The following is a 15,726-nucleotide window of genomic DNA, read 5'->3' on the forward strand; positions in this document are numbered from 1 at the left end:
CTTCGCGTATTTGTACTCTTTCCAAATCATTATTCATGACAGATTGCGGAACCACTGGATTGCGATATTTCGTTCCTGACCTTTCCCTTCCATTCTTACTGGGGTTGTTAGCATAGACTCTCTCCTTAAGATATGTCCAAAAGAAAACATTGTTTGAAATTTACATTTTCTTTAAATTTCCAAATATCGTAATCGAATTGTGCTAACATTCCGAAAGATATGAAAAATAATATATTTCATGTTAAAATCTGCCAGTAAACCTTTGGATAATTTTAAAATAGGAAAGCATATACAAATAATATCATTTAATCAACTAACACTAAAACATCATGTACTATTTGAAATATGTTACTCTTATAAAATTAAGAGGGGTATTAAACGTAGCGCCCCTTAAGAATGAAGTGAACTAAATAGATAGAAACTGAGACACAGGCATGCGAGAATTGTATTTATTTTTCTAAACTGTTCTCGCCTTCTAATTTAAAAAAAATGTCTCGAGCTGAGATTGAAAGCGAAACCTGGAGAGAGAGAGAGAGAGAGAGAGAGAGAGAGAGAGAGAGAGAGAGAGAGAGAGGTCAAATACGATAAAAATTGGAATTACTTAATATGATTTTTAGATGTGTTTCACAACCTTGTAAAATAGGTGTACAAACGGAAAAAAATCACAAGTACTAATTTTGCCTTGAGTACTCTGTTTTCTGCATGGAAACCGTTTAAAACCTTTTCACATGTCTGAATACACTCTATACTAAAGTTAATGCATATAGATAAAAATATGTTATATATATATATATATATATATATATATATATATATATATATATATATATATATAGTAGCAATGGTAATTAATAAAAACCTGAAGAACGTTCTCAATACTGTTCTATAGCAAATATGCGTCTAATTTTTTATTACCGTATTTTTCTGTTAAGTTACATTATTGTTTCGGCTACACGGCAGTTTTTTTGGCCGTCACGTAGCTCCCTCACACATTTACAGAAATGTTCGTTCGTTTATGGTGGAATGAAAGGGTGAATGGTGTTAGGAAAGGGGTGCGAGAGAAAAGCGGAAAAAAGGAAGGGAACAAAGGGGAAAGGTGGGAGCGGGTACCTGGTATGTCGGTAATGTTTTAGTTTTGATGTTTAAGGACATTATACGAGCCTGAGAATGAGTTTATGCTCATATCTAAGTATAATCATGTCTACATTTAACGATAGTATTACGTCTATATATCCACAGATGGACTTAGATTTACATCTATGTAGACGAATATGTCTCTACCAATAACTGTCTATATATATATATGGCTATGCGTACGTGTATATATGCATGTGTGTATCCATATGTGTGTCCGTGTGTACGTGGGGGTAACCATGTATATGTGTACGTACCTATGTATATGTGCATATATATGAGCGTATATGTGCTCGCTACCTACTGTGCACATACGTACGTAGGAGCGTGCAGCTGTGTATATATCGATGTATGTGTTCACGAATATAAGTATCTGTATGTGCGCGTGAACTTGCATATATGCGTGCGAATGCAAGTACGTCTGAATCAATATATGCATGTAGGTCCATGTATACGGGTATACGGATGACGATGTGCGGGTGTCTGTATATGTGCGCATCCATGCTTACGCGCACATACACAATTTAACACCTTAAGGAAAATATGGGGTCAGCTGGAGCAGCTCGGATGTATATGCATGCATATACGCATACGTGCATGTGTTTGCATGCCTAGGCGAAGATGTATGTGTACAGGTGAGCGTTTCTTTAAGTATATGTGTGTATGTACGCATGTGTGTGCTCGCGGGTACGGCCGCAAGCTAACCCTTTCCAAGCACTTAACAACAAATAAAAATCAATTAGATAAACCGAATAGTAGCCCCCCACCTCCCAACCAAGCGGACACCCAACAGGCCAAGGCATACTTATCAAGAAATCATCTCACCAACGAGACACCAACAACCTAAACCTTAGAACTTGACATTTCAAGTAACCCCCTCCTAATACACCCACACATCTCCCTCCCTCCTCCATGTATCCCTATATCTTCAGCCACACCAGAGATGAATCTCCCAGACCCACCACAACCAACTAATGTGCTTAAACTCCAAAATATTACCGACATACCACGCATTCCTCTTCCACCTCTCCCCTTGTTCCCTTTTTCTTTTTAGCTTTTCTCTCGCACCCCTCCCCTGACACCATTCACCCTTTCTTTCCACCATAAACGAACCTTTACAAAAAAGTCTGAGGAAGCTACATGACGGCCGAAAAACGGTCGTGTAGCCGAACCAATAATGTAACTTAACAGAAACTTACGGTAATAAAAAAAACGCATATATATATATATATATATATATATATATATATATATATATATATATATATATATATATATATATATATATATATATATATATATATATTATATTATATTAGATATAAAGTGCCTTCAGACACATTTCCACTTTTATTGATATATAGATACAAAAGTACTACAAATATAGAAGTTTTTTTTAATACTACCGTGGTATATTGAAATTATTCAAATTGAGAATAAAACAGAATGTCAAGAACATTTAACAATATTTATGGCTTGCATGCAAGATTATTCATGCATATTAGATTGCAAAGTAACCCATATATATATATATATATATATATATATATATATATATATATATATATATATATATATATATAAACCAAAGACGAAAAATGGATGTATTTTAGATTTTTCGAAATATTAATGATTAACGAACATTTTCTAAAAGCGTAATTTGCGTAAAATCTTTGTCACGCTACTTTAAATAATCTGAGTTAAAAACGGATAATATTCCAAAGAAAAGAGAAAACCACGAAGGACGAAGGATAAAAGAACAAAACACGCAATAGCCAAATAAGAATTGAGAAGTTGTCATGAATTGTAGTAATCATGTCGCTATTAGCATATTTTTATAAAAATCACACATCAGTATTTAAGATGTTTGAAAAGTTTACAAGATGTCTGCCCAGTCGAGAAATTAAACGTTTTAACATGGCACGCACACAAGTTAAAAAAGCAAAAACAAAACTATATTTTGTTAACAACAAACATATCCATGCCGAGACCAGACAGTTATATTTCCGGTGACATATTTATTTGTTTTAAAGAATGCTTATTTTGTTTGACTAATTTATATTCATATATTAAGAAACAATCGTTAAGGCAGACACAGAGAAAAATACAGAAGTACGCGGGGGCGTACATATCTGTCGCTTACTCCATCTTAAGCCCTCTGTCTCTGTCGCTGCCTGTCTGTCTGTCTGTCTCTCTGTCTGTCTTTCTGTCTGACTTTTTGTCTCTCTCTCTCTCTCTCTGTCTCTCCTTATATATATATATATATATATATATATATATATATATATATATATATATATATATATATATATATATAGTGTCGGCAAAAAAGTTCGCACTTGTAATTTTTTCTAAAATGTGCAAATTTAAGATAAATTTAACGTAACTCTTTAAACAACCTGTACCTTATTTGGCTCACCTTTAATTCTTCTATAAGTTTACCTGTTCATATTTGGATTTTCATTGAAATATTCTAGTGTGCACGTCAATGTAAAAAAACAAACAAAAAAACTTCATATTGAGAAGGCAAACAGAAAGTCCGCAGCAACAAATCCACTTAAAACCAGCTAAATTATCGCATCTAATTCAGATTACAATATCCAGCAACAAGTAATAAAGCATTCGTAATCGTAATTGTTGTTGTTTCAGGTTATACAACGCAATATTTACTTCATATGCCACGACTTTCTCTCAGTGATCGTCAGCAGCTCATTAATCTCATTCTGTCAGGTTTATCCAATCGAAAAATCGGCTGCATTTTGCAATGTCATGAGAAAACAGTACCAAATGCTGTGCAACAGTGTAGCAGTATTAGCAATAACCGAAATGAGAGGAAATAGAGAGCTTACATCGGATACGTCTGTTGTGTTTCGAGCTGAATGGAAGAGAGAGTTCCAAGATGGCGGCCATGGGTTTTTGTTAGTGTTGACCCCATGCATTATCGTATAATCCTGTCTGCTCTCGCGCGATTATGCAAATGCATAATTTCCGGCCGCTATACATGCAGGGCACTGGAAAGCAGTGAGTCGGTGCCCTGCAGATTGTGTGTAGGTGCCTCTGGCGATTGGATTGTACTTTGTGACGAACCACGTGTCTGCGAGTTGGTTTTCTTTCTTTTTTTTGTATTTTTCTTCTTCTTCTCCTTCTTCTTCTTCTTCTTCTTCTTTCTCCACGGTTATTACAGACAAGAAATCCATCTCTTCTACAGGTGGGCAATACTGACTATTTCCTATCTGTGTTCCTGATGTATTTTTGCCTACTATATTTTGCTTCAAGCTGTTCCGGCGCGACTATGGCGAAGTTGCGGATAAGCAGTGATATTATCAAGCCGTTTTCTGGCGAGGGAGACGTTGTAGTGTGGCTGAAAAAAGTGAGACTTGTCGCACAACTTCAGCAGGTGGAGGATCTAGCGGATCTGCTATCTTTATATCTGGAAGGTGATGCACTGGCCCTTTATATGGGCATGGAGGAGGACGATCAGAAGAAAAGAGACAAGATTGAGCCCCGATTAAAGGAGGCATTTACCGACAACGCATTTGCAGCATACAGAAGAATAACTATGGTTAGATGGGCTGGCGAACACGTGGATGTTTACGCCAACAAAATCAGGCAGTTGGTTGGATTGGCCGGATTAACAGGAGATAGCTTAGGGAGACTCACAAAGTTGACTTTCGTCAATGGGTTCCCTGACGCCTCTCAATTGCTCTTCAACAGGTGCCGAACATCAAAGCCCTGACCATGGGGGAACTAATGTCCAGTGCGAGAATTTTGACAACGAATGGGGAACAAAATTAGGATGTGGTTGCGGTCACATGCTCACCCAACATCAACAGGGTCCAGAATATTCCAAGTAGTGTGATCTATTTCAAATGTAATGTTAAAGGTCACCTTGCAAAGGATTGTCGAAAACGCAGAACACGGTGTTACCGATGCGATGTGAGTTGGCATTTGGCTTTGCACTTGTCGGGAAACGAGCAAGGGGAGGAGGCATAAGCGCCAGACTCCTTCCCCATCAAGATGCGAACACGACGCTCCCGGTGATAAGCATCCATGTTGACGGGACGCGATGTTTGGCACATTGATACAGGATGCTCTAGGAGTATTTTACATGCAGACCCGTGCTGGTCTTGGAGAAAAACGAATGTGAATGTAAAAACAATTGGTGGAATGTCACATGCATGCTGCGGTGTTTGAGCGGTCTCTGTATCCCCTGATGAAGGTGTGTCTGCTAGACTCGATGCGTTGGTTGTGCGTGACAAACCGCTGAGGTTGGACTTACTTCTAGTGATCGACGCCATAAAAGCTCTGGGAGGTGTCGTTGTCAAGCCCAAAGGATCAGTGCAGCTTGGCGACAGGAAAAATATTAAATGTGCAGCCATTTCTATTAATGAACTGGATTTCACCGCCACCTTTGACCATCAAAACCGAACGTGGATCGCCTCGGGGAAGTGGTCTGAGGACCACCCCCCTAGAAAGGCTACACAATACCCAGTGCTAGCAGAAATCCGTGAAGAATACACTCAGGAGCTCGGTTTGTGCGGCTAAACTGAACGAATGGAGACCAAAAGGTGCTAACGTGTCTCTACTGGACCTCAGGACAGCATACCTACGTACGGGGTCCATGAAACACTGTGGCCATACTAGACAGTGGAAATCGACGGGAAAAATACTGTCAGGCCCGTCTGAATTTCGGTTTGAATGTTGCTTCCCTGATTAAGAGAGCAATTATCAGTGAAGTATTATCTCAGGAAGAAGTTGTAAGCCGCGCAGCATATCCTTACATTGATGAGATTTTTGTCAATGAAGACGTGGTTCCTGCGACCCGTGTAAGAGAACACCTAGCGCAGTTCGGGTTCGAGTGTAAGAACCCGGAGAGGTTGAAGGACGGTGCACGTGTGTTGAGATTGGCGGTCAGGATTGAACGCAGTGAACTGCGGTGGAAGCGAAGCAATTCAATTAAAGAGGATCCCAGTATTGTTACGCGACGAACTATCTTTTCCCTGTGTGGTCAACTTGTTGTGCACTTTCCGGTGTGCCGCTTGCTTCGAGTGGCTTGTGAAATACTCAGAAGGAGAGTTAGTTCAGTAACGAAGGGCTGGGATGATGAAGCAAGGGACACTGTACTGCATTGTACTGCATGGCAACCAGAACGATCCGGTCCAGGGAAATTGATGTGTGGATGACAAAGAGCTGGATGTATGGGTCGGTGCTAGCTCCCTAGCAATTGGTGCAGCCTTGGAGATGCATGAAACTGTGTTGAAAGATGCATGTTAGCTGCGACCTGAAGACGACTCTCAACATATCAACTTAGCCGAACTGGATGCCATAATGAAAGATCTCAATTTGGCTCTTCAGTGGCAGAGCAAGGTGCTACACGTAAAGACATATTCTGTCTGCGTATACCATTGGGTCTCTGACACGCTAACTGGAAAGGTGCTAGCACGCACCAAACATCCAGCATGATGGTTATTAGGAGGCGGCTAAGCACTCTCAAGGAGCTCGTGAAAGAGAACGGGCTGACAGGGGATGTGACGCTGGTTCCATCAGCACGAAACATCGCTGACCGATTGACACGAGTACCACAGCGCTGGCTTGAGGCAATGAAAAAGAAAAACGAGCTTGACCCGCTGATAGGTGCGCTTCACACAAACGAGCTGGAGGAGAGTCAAATCATGGCTATTCAAAAGGGAAAGCTGGAAGTTAACGAGAATTGGCAGAGAATTGGAATGGATATCACGCATTATGGCACCTTATATTTTTAAAACTCTAACAGACTGTGGGCCATCGTGTTTCTCCATTTGGAGGAAATTGGCAAGGCATGACTCGGCAAAGAGGATTCATCAGTTGGAGGCAGTATTCCTCGAGCGTGGCTCGCCACATGAAATCCTGTTAGACAATGCCACGGCATTATGCAGCAACGCGTTCCAAGCATTTGCACATAAATGGGGAGTTCACTTGCGATTCCGTTGTGCATACGCTCCAGCCGGGTATGGTATAGCGGAGCGATGTCATCGTACAGTAACACGAATAGCAGCTAGAATGCGCTGTCTTATACAGGAGGCTGTCTTCTGGTATCACATCACACCAAGAGATGACACCACCCCCTTCACTGCGCCTGCCAGCAGGATTTATCGATACGCATTTCGAGTAAAGGAGGCCAATCTCGCAACTGCGTTCCTAGGTCCCAAGAACAGCCATTACCGGGTTGGAGATCGCGTGTGGAAAAAAGACCGCAAAATCTATGTACCACGAGGTTCAGCAAGGGTGGGGTGACCAAGGTAATCAGCCCCCAATCGAGTGTGTGTGCCTCGCCACGTAAAAGATCTGCTCCATCGCCATTATGTTGTTAAATCGGAGGAACACGCAGACAGTACAATGTCTTCCGAAATCTGTACCAAGCTACTATACACATTTTAGTGTACAGATATAAGATTTTATATAAGAGGTACTGTGGTTTGGGTATCATTTGTTAGTGCGATGTCTCGGAAATAAATATGTAAAACTTTGCGAACAACATTCGTTCCTCAGTCTAAATTTAATTTAACTGAAATTTTTGCAGGCCGTCGTTACCCTAGGATTGATGTAGGTTAATTTTTATGATCTTAATCTCAGTTGACCTATTAAAATATCGGCTTAATCTTAATTTTTTTTTGCACTTTTTTTTCTCCTTAGCTGCACCGTTCGTGCCCGCTTACCTTCTACCACTTTTTATTAGCTTAACAATCTGCATCACACACCCCGACAACGTAGGAAACCCCATGCAATCTGATATACATATTATCTGCCTATTACTTAGTATTTATTCATGTATGTATAGTCGTATGACTGACTAAAAGTTTGAGAAATTCGGCGGATTTTCAGGAGACCGATATATTTTAAAAACCCGACTCTTATGACGTAAATATAAACAAAAAAAAATATCTATAAACATAAAATCGATGTGGTCGGTTTTCAGGAGAAATGTTGCTGTTAAAGGGTCAAAGTTCAACGATTGACCTTGGAGAACTTTACCAAACTCCTTCGACAGTTTTGGGTCTAAACAATTCAAACTTAACATACAGGTTTCTTGGGCATGGATCTAACGAAATAACTTAATGTAAACCCAAAACAATACATGTGTAGGGGTCATAATTGGGGTCAAAGTTTAAAAAATACCTCTGCGGTCTTTACAAAATTACTCTGACAATTTCAGGTCTAAACATTTGAAATTTTATATAAAGGGTATTCAGAGATAGGTCAAGCTTTTTCATCGGTTTGGATCGAAAAATGTTAGTTACCAATATATAAATGTATGTATGTATGTTTGCATGTCTGCCCAACACTTTCGACAGAAGCGACAGATTTTACCCAAATCAGTATTGTTTTGAAGTTTGGCCTTTCAGACGACAAATATCGATACATGAGCTAAAACATTAATATCTTCACCTTAAACTGGGTACTTATCTACAGGGCAGGCGCTTCTTAACGAATATTTTTTAAAGTCATCCTCTCCTTTCGATTGTATAGCCTTAATACTAAAATAACGTAACTTCCGGTTTGGCAGTGGTCGTAACAGTATAGCCGTCAGTTTTTTTTTCTCGTTCTTTTCCTCATTTATGGTACGGGTTCGAGCCTTCCTCCTATTATCACTATTTTTTTTCTCAACATACACATTCAAACACCCGGAGAACGCCGGGCTAACATGCCAGTATTATATATATATATATATATATATATATATATATATATATATATATATATATATATATATATATACTAGCACCGCGACGTTGCATTTCCTTTGTTGACAGGTCTTTTTCGAATATGCCTTCTCCACTTAGAATATAATCATTTTCATCATGTTCAACGTCCAAAACCACATTCTCGAAAATTACAGAACGGATACAAACATGTAAATAAAGAAAAAAATACGTGATATACGCCATACCAGATATTTTTTCCGAAGAACTATTAATGGGAGAAACAATTCTTTGAATATTGAGCAACTTTTGTTGGCCGTTGGATTGACCCCCCCCCAAAGTTATTAGAAAATAATAAATAGACCTATATAAAATAAACTTTTTTTTCAATAAAAATACGAGCGATTTTCTGAGCAACTGCAAACCATTAAAAAAACGGCATGCCTGAACGTGAAACACGAATGAAGGGAAAATATAATTTCGATACTATTTTGCCGATTATTCTAAAACGACTTATGACTTAATGCACAGTAATAAAGAAAGTTTATATACAGTAAATCAAGTTTATATAAATTAAAAAAAAGTTTCTATTGATAAATTAAGTTTATATGAATGAAATAAAGTGTATATGAATAAACAAAGTTTATATAAATGAAACAAAATTCATATAAATTTAATAAAGTTTATATGAATAAAGATTATATAAATTAAATAAAGTTTAGATAAACAAAAAATTATATAAATTAAATAAAGTGTATATAAATAAATAAAGTTTATATAAATATTTTTTTTTTAAATTAAAAAAAAAGTTAGAACTTTTTTAAAATAAAAAAAATGTAAATTAAATATTTTACAAATCTGAACGTAACGACTTTAATTCTATAAATAGATAGGCTCTCGTCCAAGTTATCCGGAAATAGAAATCTTCTTACGCTCTAGAAAGACACAACGACATGCTAGCTACCAGTTAGAAAAAAGACGGCGGACGGAACATTATGGCAAACACGTTAAGTATTTTTTAAAACTCGTCCTAAATGTTTTTTATGTTACCTTGTGTTAAACTTGTTTTGCTTGTTTTATTTATATATTTGTCTGTATTCTCCTGTCTTATTCGTCACCCCCGATGCTACAAAGTAAACGATAAAAACAAACAAAATGCCGGAAAATAACGATAACAAACAACAAAACAAAACAACATGCCGGGAATTATTCTCTATGAGAGTAGATAAACTTAAGACTTTATTTAAGTAGTATACTTAATATATATTATTACTGCATGGTTGCCTATATCGAAAATGCTTGCTTCCTGGCTAGCCAATCTAACAATCTAATATAGTAAGCCTTATTTTCAATTACATACGAAATATAATACAGTGGCATTAGCAAAGAAAAAGTTACCTATGAAAACGAACCTTCTAAAGTAAACCCTGAATAATTATATAAACTCGAATGTAAATTAATATTAAGCCGACTTTATAAATAGATAAAAGTTAACTACTGGATTTTAATTAATTATAAGGTGAAACTCCAATGATTCAAACCGTATAGATAACGACAAACTTCCACCCATTAATATGGGAGGGGAGATTATCATCAAAAGTGTCCTGAATTTAAACTTAGCACCGGACTTACTACTTAGATATAAATAAGCCACTTGTACCTATTCCTCTCCCCCCTTTTTTTAATGGAGAGTTGATAATACAGTGGGTGTGTTATCGGCAGCTCCAGTAACTCTCGCTTCTCATTTTTTGTCCCTCAGTCCTCATTAAATTAGTGATTTTTCTGACAAAGGGCGAAGAAAAAGCTGCTTAAAGGTCGGTAGTACGTAATGACCAGTAGTCTGAGATGTCGGAATTTTTTCTGTCTTTGTCTGTCCTTGTGGCCATGTCAATAGTAAGAGTGCTGGAGGTAAACGGTTTGTCTGGGCTGACGTTATCCCCCTGGTAGTCAAGGAGCCGAACCTTGGATTAACCACTAAGGAGGCTGTCCTATCAACAGGAGCAAAGTGATGGGACTGCGGTATTGCCATTTGGTTAGTGGATCTGGTCAATGCAGTGGTCTCTGGTGGGGCTTCTCGATGCGATACTAGTGGGTAATTGTTACGGCTTTATCTTTTCGTGTGCTGAAAAAATACCTGTCTTTTCTCTCTTACTTTCCCTCTATGTACTGCTCTCACCACGTATGCTTACGTATACCACAAATCCCAAAACCTCAACATGAAATATCTCCAGAATAAAAACTCGATTAAACCTAGAACCCCATCTTGCGACGTAGACACCTACACCCAGGTCTCCTTCTCCAACATCAGGGGTCCACGTTCCAAGCTTCCAGATCTTAAAACCCAATTACAGGAGACGAAACCGAACATATTATTTCTAAGTGAAACTGGAATAGGGCCGACCACTTCCCTAGATGAGTTCATAATTAACGGATACTCTAACTTAACAGCAAAATCTGACCCCCAAGATCGCCATGGTCATGGAATATGTGCCTACATAAAGGATGGCATCCCGTGTGGCAGGGATATCTCTAGAGAAGATCCTAATTTACCCAATATGTGCTTCAGAGTGCACTTGCTAACACCACTGCATTTATATTTGCCTTGTATCGGCCCCACAACAGCAAGGTTACTATCTTGAAGAGCATATATGGGAAAATAGACCACATACTGTCTGCACATCCCTCGGCTAACATCCACATCTGTCGTGACTTCAACGTCCATGACGTGGAATGTCTGACCCATTCAAATAAGACAGAGGATGAGGGGAGGTTTTGTCATGATTTTACCATTGCTTATGACCTCGCCCAGATGGTTCGCGAACACACCCATGTGCCCAATACACCCGGTCAATATGCAAGCCTCCTAGAACTTTTTCTGTCAACTTCCCCTGAGCTATGTTCATGTTCCGTTCATTCTCCTCTAGAATCCTCCGACCACTCCGTCGTATCAGTTAAGATAAAAACGAAATGTAAGACGTCTTCAGACGTACCCCTCCACCGTACTGTATACAGATACTCTATGGTTGACTGGGATAGCTTCCGTACATTAATATCTTATTTACCTCTGCACGCCATGTTTAAAAAGGCTGTGCCCTCTATAGTATCAGATCTGACCGAATGGTTAATTGTAGGCATAGATCAATTCATACCATATAAAAAGAATTCCAACAAAAACCTAACAGCCAGCCATGGTTCTCCCCAGAATGCGCCGCTGCTATCGCGCACAGAACTCACTTTTTCCATAGCTACCGACGTAATAGATTAACTGAGACTAAAGCTGTTTTCAGGACTGCCAGCAACCACTGTAAAAGAGTAATAAAGAATGCAAGAGAGCTGTATGCCCAGTCTGTAAAATTCAAGGTAGCTGAGCAGCGGCTTGGATCGCACCAGTTTTGGCAAATAACAAATAGGATCCTGAACAGAAGTGTGCGTTCTATCCCAACCATTATCAATGGACCAGAGGTCATCTCATCAGCGTCAGACAAGGCCAAACTATTTGCAAAGAACTAAGCAGCTAATACTTCCCTATGCGACTAAGGCCATCAACTCCCCATATTTCCTCCTATAACACAGAACAAGCTAGGTAACATACAAATATCCGTGCATGAGGTCGCCAAGCTAATAAAGAACCTTGATTCCAGTAAAGCAACTGGCCCTTATCGCATCCCAATTATGGTGTTAAAAAAGCTTCAACCAGAAATTGCTCCCATACTTACGAAACTATGTAAGCACTGCCTTAAGGAGAAGTGCTTTCCGACTCCCTGGAAGACCTCATCAGTTTGCCCTGTATTTAAGAATTCAGGTGATAAGTAATCTCCCTCTCAGTACAGACCAATAAGTCTCCTGTGTGTTATGAGTAAGTTGCTGGAATCCATATTAAATAGAGAAATAGTCAACCAACTCAGCAGGATTACCCTTCTTAGTGACACACAATATGGTTTCCGCTCTGCAAGATCTACCGCAGATGTGCTGACGGTTATATCCCACAGGATTAGTGAATCTCTTGACAAAGGCTTCCTTTCTAGGGAAACTGCTCTTGACATATCAAAGACCTTCGACAAGGTATTGCATAAGGGTCTACTTCACAAGATTTCCAGCTACGGTATAACTGGAAATGTTTTTTTTAATCATTATATCATTTCTCTCCGATAGGAGCATCAGAGTAGTGGTAGATGGACAACAATCGGAGGCCTGCAATGTAAATGCTGGAGTCCCTCAGGGGTCAATCCTGGGCCCAACTCTCTTCCTGATCTACATCAATGACCTCCCTAAATACATGCTAAAATCATTCGTTGACATCTATGCTAAGTACACGACCATCTACGGCAACACATCAAAGGCTGTAAATGACAAAGTTCTCTCTGATTCTCTCTCCTCTGATCTCGATCGCGTGGTCCAGTGGGAAGATGTGGCTGGTTACCTTTAATGCATCCAAAACCAAACTCTTATCCTTACATCATCAACGCTCTGATCCCCATCTGGCATCAATTGTGATGTATGACTCTCGTCTGGGTGAGGCCTCGTGTTTTGACAAGCTTCTGGGTTTGACTTTTACTCCTGATCTGAAATGGAACACGTACATCAAGTCTGTTTCCAAGATCGCTGGAAAGATGGTGGGATCCTTCTACCGCGCCAGAAGATATCTCACTACTGATGCAATTCTCTATCTATATAGAAGCCAAGTACTTTCAAGGATGGAATACTGCTACCATATATGGGCAGGAGCTGCTAAAACAGCCTATCCTTCCTTGAGAGAGTACAAAATTGACTTCGTGGCTTAGCGGGGATGCCATTTTCTCTACCCTGCAACGTCTCACCACAGAAGAGACGTTGCGAGCCTATCCTTGTTTTATCGTTATTTCCATGGCAGATGATCGTCTGAAGTCCAATTTCTGGTTCCCCCTCGCCAATCTTTCACGAAAAACACCCGTCTAGCTGGATCCACTGTAAACAATTTTGCCCACTCTATATCTGTGCCCAAATCAAAAAGCGGATTCCATGAACAAAGCTTCTTTCTTAGAACTGCACGCCTGTCGAACTCTGTTCCGTCTGCCGGCTTCCCACCGGACTACAACTTGTATGTCTTCAAGTCCAACGTAAACAATTTCCTAAAGAACCGCCCCTTAATTAAACATTTCATCAAATCTCCACACTAACGTAATGTAATTGCAATAACCCTTATCCCTGAGTGGCTTACGGGCCTTGATAAGTGGTGGTCACTGTAAAAAAAAAGTAAATAAATAAAGTTTATATAAATGAAATAAAGGTTATGTAAATGAAATAAAGTTTATATAAATTAAATAAAGTTTATATAAGTAAATAAAGTTTATATACATAAAATAAAGTTTATATAAATTAAATAAAGTTTATATAAATAAATAAAGGTTATGTAAATTAAATTAAGTTTATATAAATAAAGTTTATATAAATTAAACAAACTTTATATAAACACATGAAGTTTATATAAAAAATGAAGTGTATATAAATTAAATAAAGTTTATATAAATTAAAAAAAGTTTATATAAATTAAATAAAGTTTACATAAATAAATAAAGTTTATATACATGTAATAATGTTATATAAGTAAATAAATTTATATAAATAAATAAAATTTATATAAATGAAATAAAGTTTTTATAAATAAATAAAATTCATAAAATTAAATAAAGTTTATATAAATTACAACAATATTACGTTATATAGAAAAAAAAATGAAGAATAAATAACGGGCCTTTTTATATATAAATGAAATTGTGAACAAACAAACAACCAGATGGAAATTCTTATTCATATATATATATATATATATATATATATATATATATATATATATATATATATATATATATATATATATATATCAATTGTAGAGTCGAAGAAAATGAAGGGAGGAAGGGCCCACGTGTCTGCGCGTCATGCCTTACCTTGGAACGCTCTTACGGTGTGCGTACGTGCATGACCGAAACCCGAGAGAAATTCCAAAATGGCGCCGTCCTCGTCTTGTAGATTGTGCGATCATCACTGGGCCCCACGTGACCGTTCTTTGGCTGCTGATTGGCCGAGGACGAACGCCGGAAGGATAAAGGGAGTGTGTTTGGAACATGGGGGTGTCTTTTCTAGGATCGACGTCAGTGTGATCGTATCGGTGAACTGCTGCAGGACCCCGCTAAAGGAGATTGGTGCGTCCAGGGAGACAGACTAAATGTGTGGGTGGATGCGAGCTCCCTCGCGATCGGGGCACTATTGGAGATGAACGGGTCTGTGATTGAGGACGCCTGCTGGTTGCGACCACTGGATGATGCCGCTCACATCAACCTAGCGGAGTTGGATTCGGCGATAAAGGGAGTAAATATGGCACTGCAGTGGAAAGTTAAAGAATTGTGCTTACACACAGATTCGCTGTGTGTGTACCACTGGATAGTTGACACACTAACAGGCAAAGCGAGAGTGCGCACCAAGGCGGCTACCGAAATGCTAATCAGACGAAGGTTGGAGACACTAAGGAAGTTGGTGGAAGAGTACAACCTATCGGTGAACGCGGTGCTTGTCGCTTCCACCCGAAATCTTGCAGATAAACTCACCCGTGTGCCCCAGAGGTGGTTCGACGCAATGAAGAAAGAAGCCGAACCAGGATCGTTATGTGCTGCCTCTATTGAGGAGACGGATGAAATCAAGAGGGTACACCACGACACTGGACACCCCGGAGTGAGACGGACATATTATTTCGCACACTTAACCAACCCGTCAGTGTCCAAAAACAGAGTAGAATCAGTGGTCAAGGAATGCCAAGTATGCCAGTCAATCGACCCGGCTCCCACCAAATGGCAGAAAGGTCGGCTGGAAGTCGACGGGACTTGGAGCCGGCTGGGCCTGGACATAACCCACTATGGTGGTCAGCACTTCCTCACACTAA

Source organism: Euprymna scolopes, chromosome 12 (assembly GCF_053919585.1).
Source record: "Euprymna scolopes isolate OS-2025 chromosome 12, ASM5391958v1, whole genome shotgun sequence".
Taxonomy (NCBI): Eukaryota; Metazoa; Mollusca; class Cephalopoda; order Sepiida; family Sepiolidae; genus Euprymna; species Euprymna scolopes.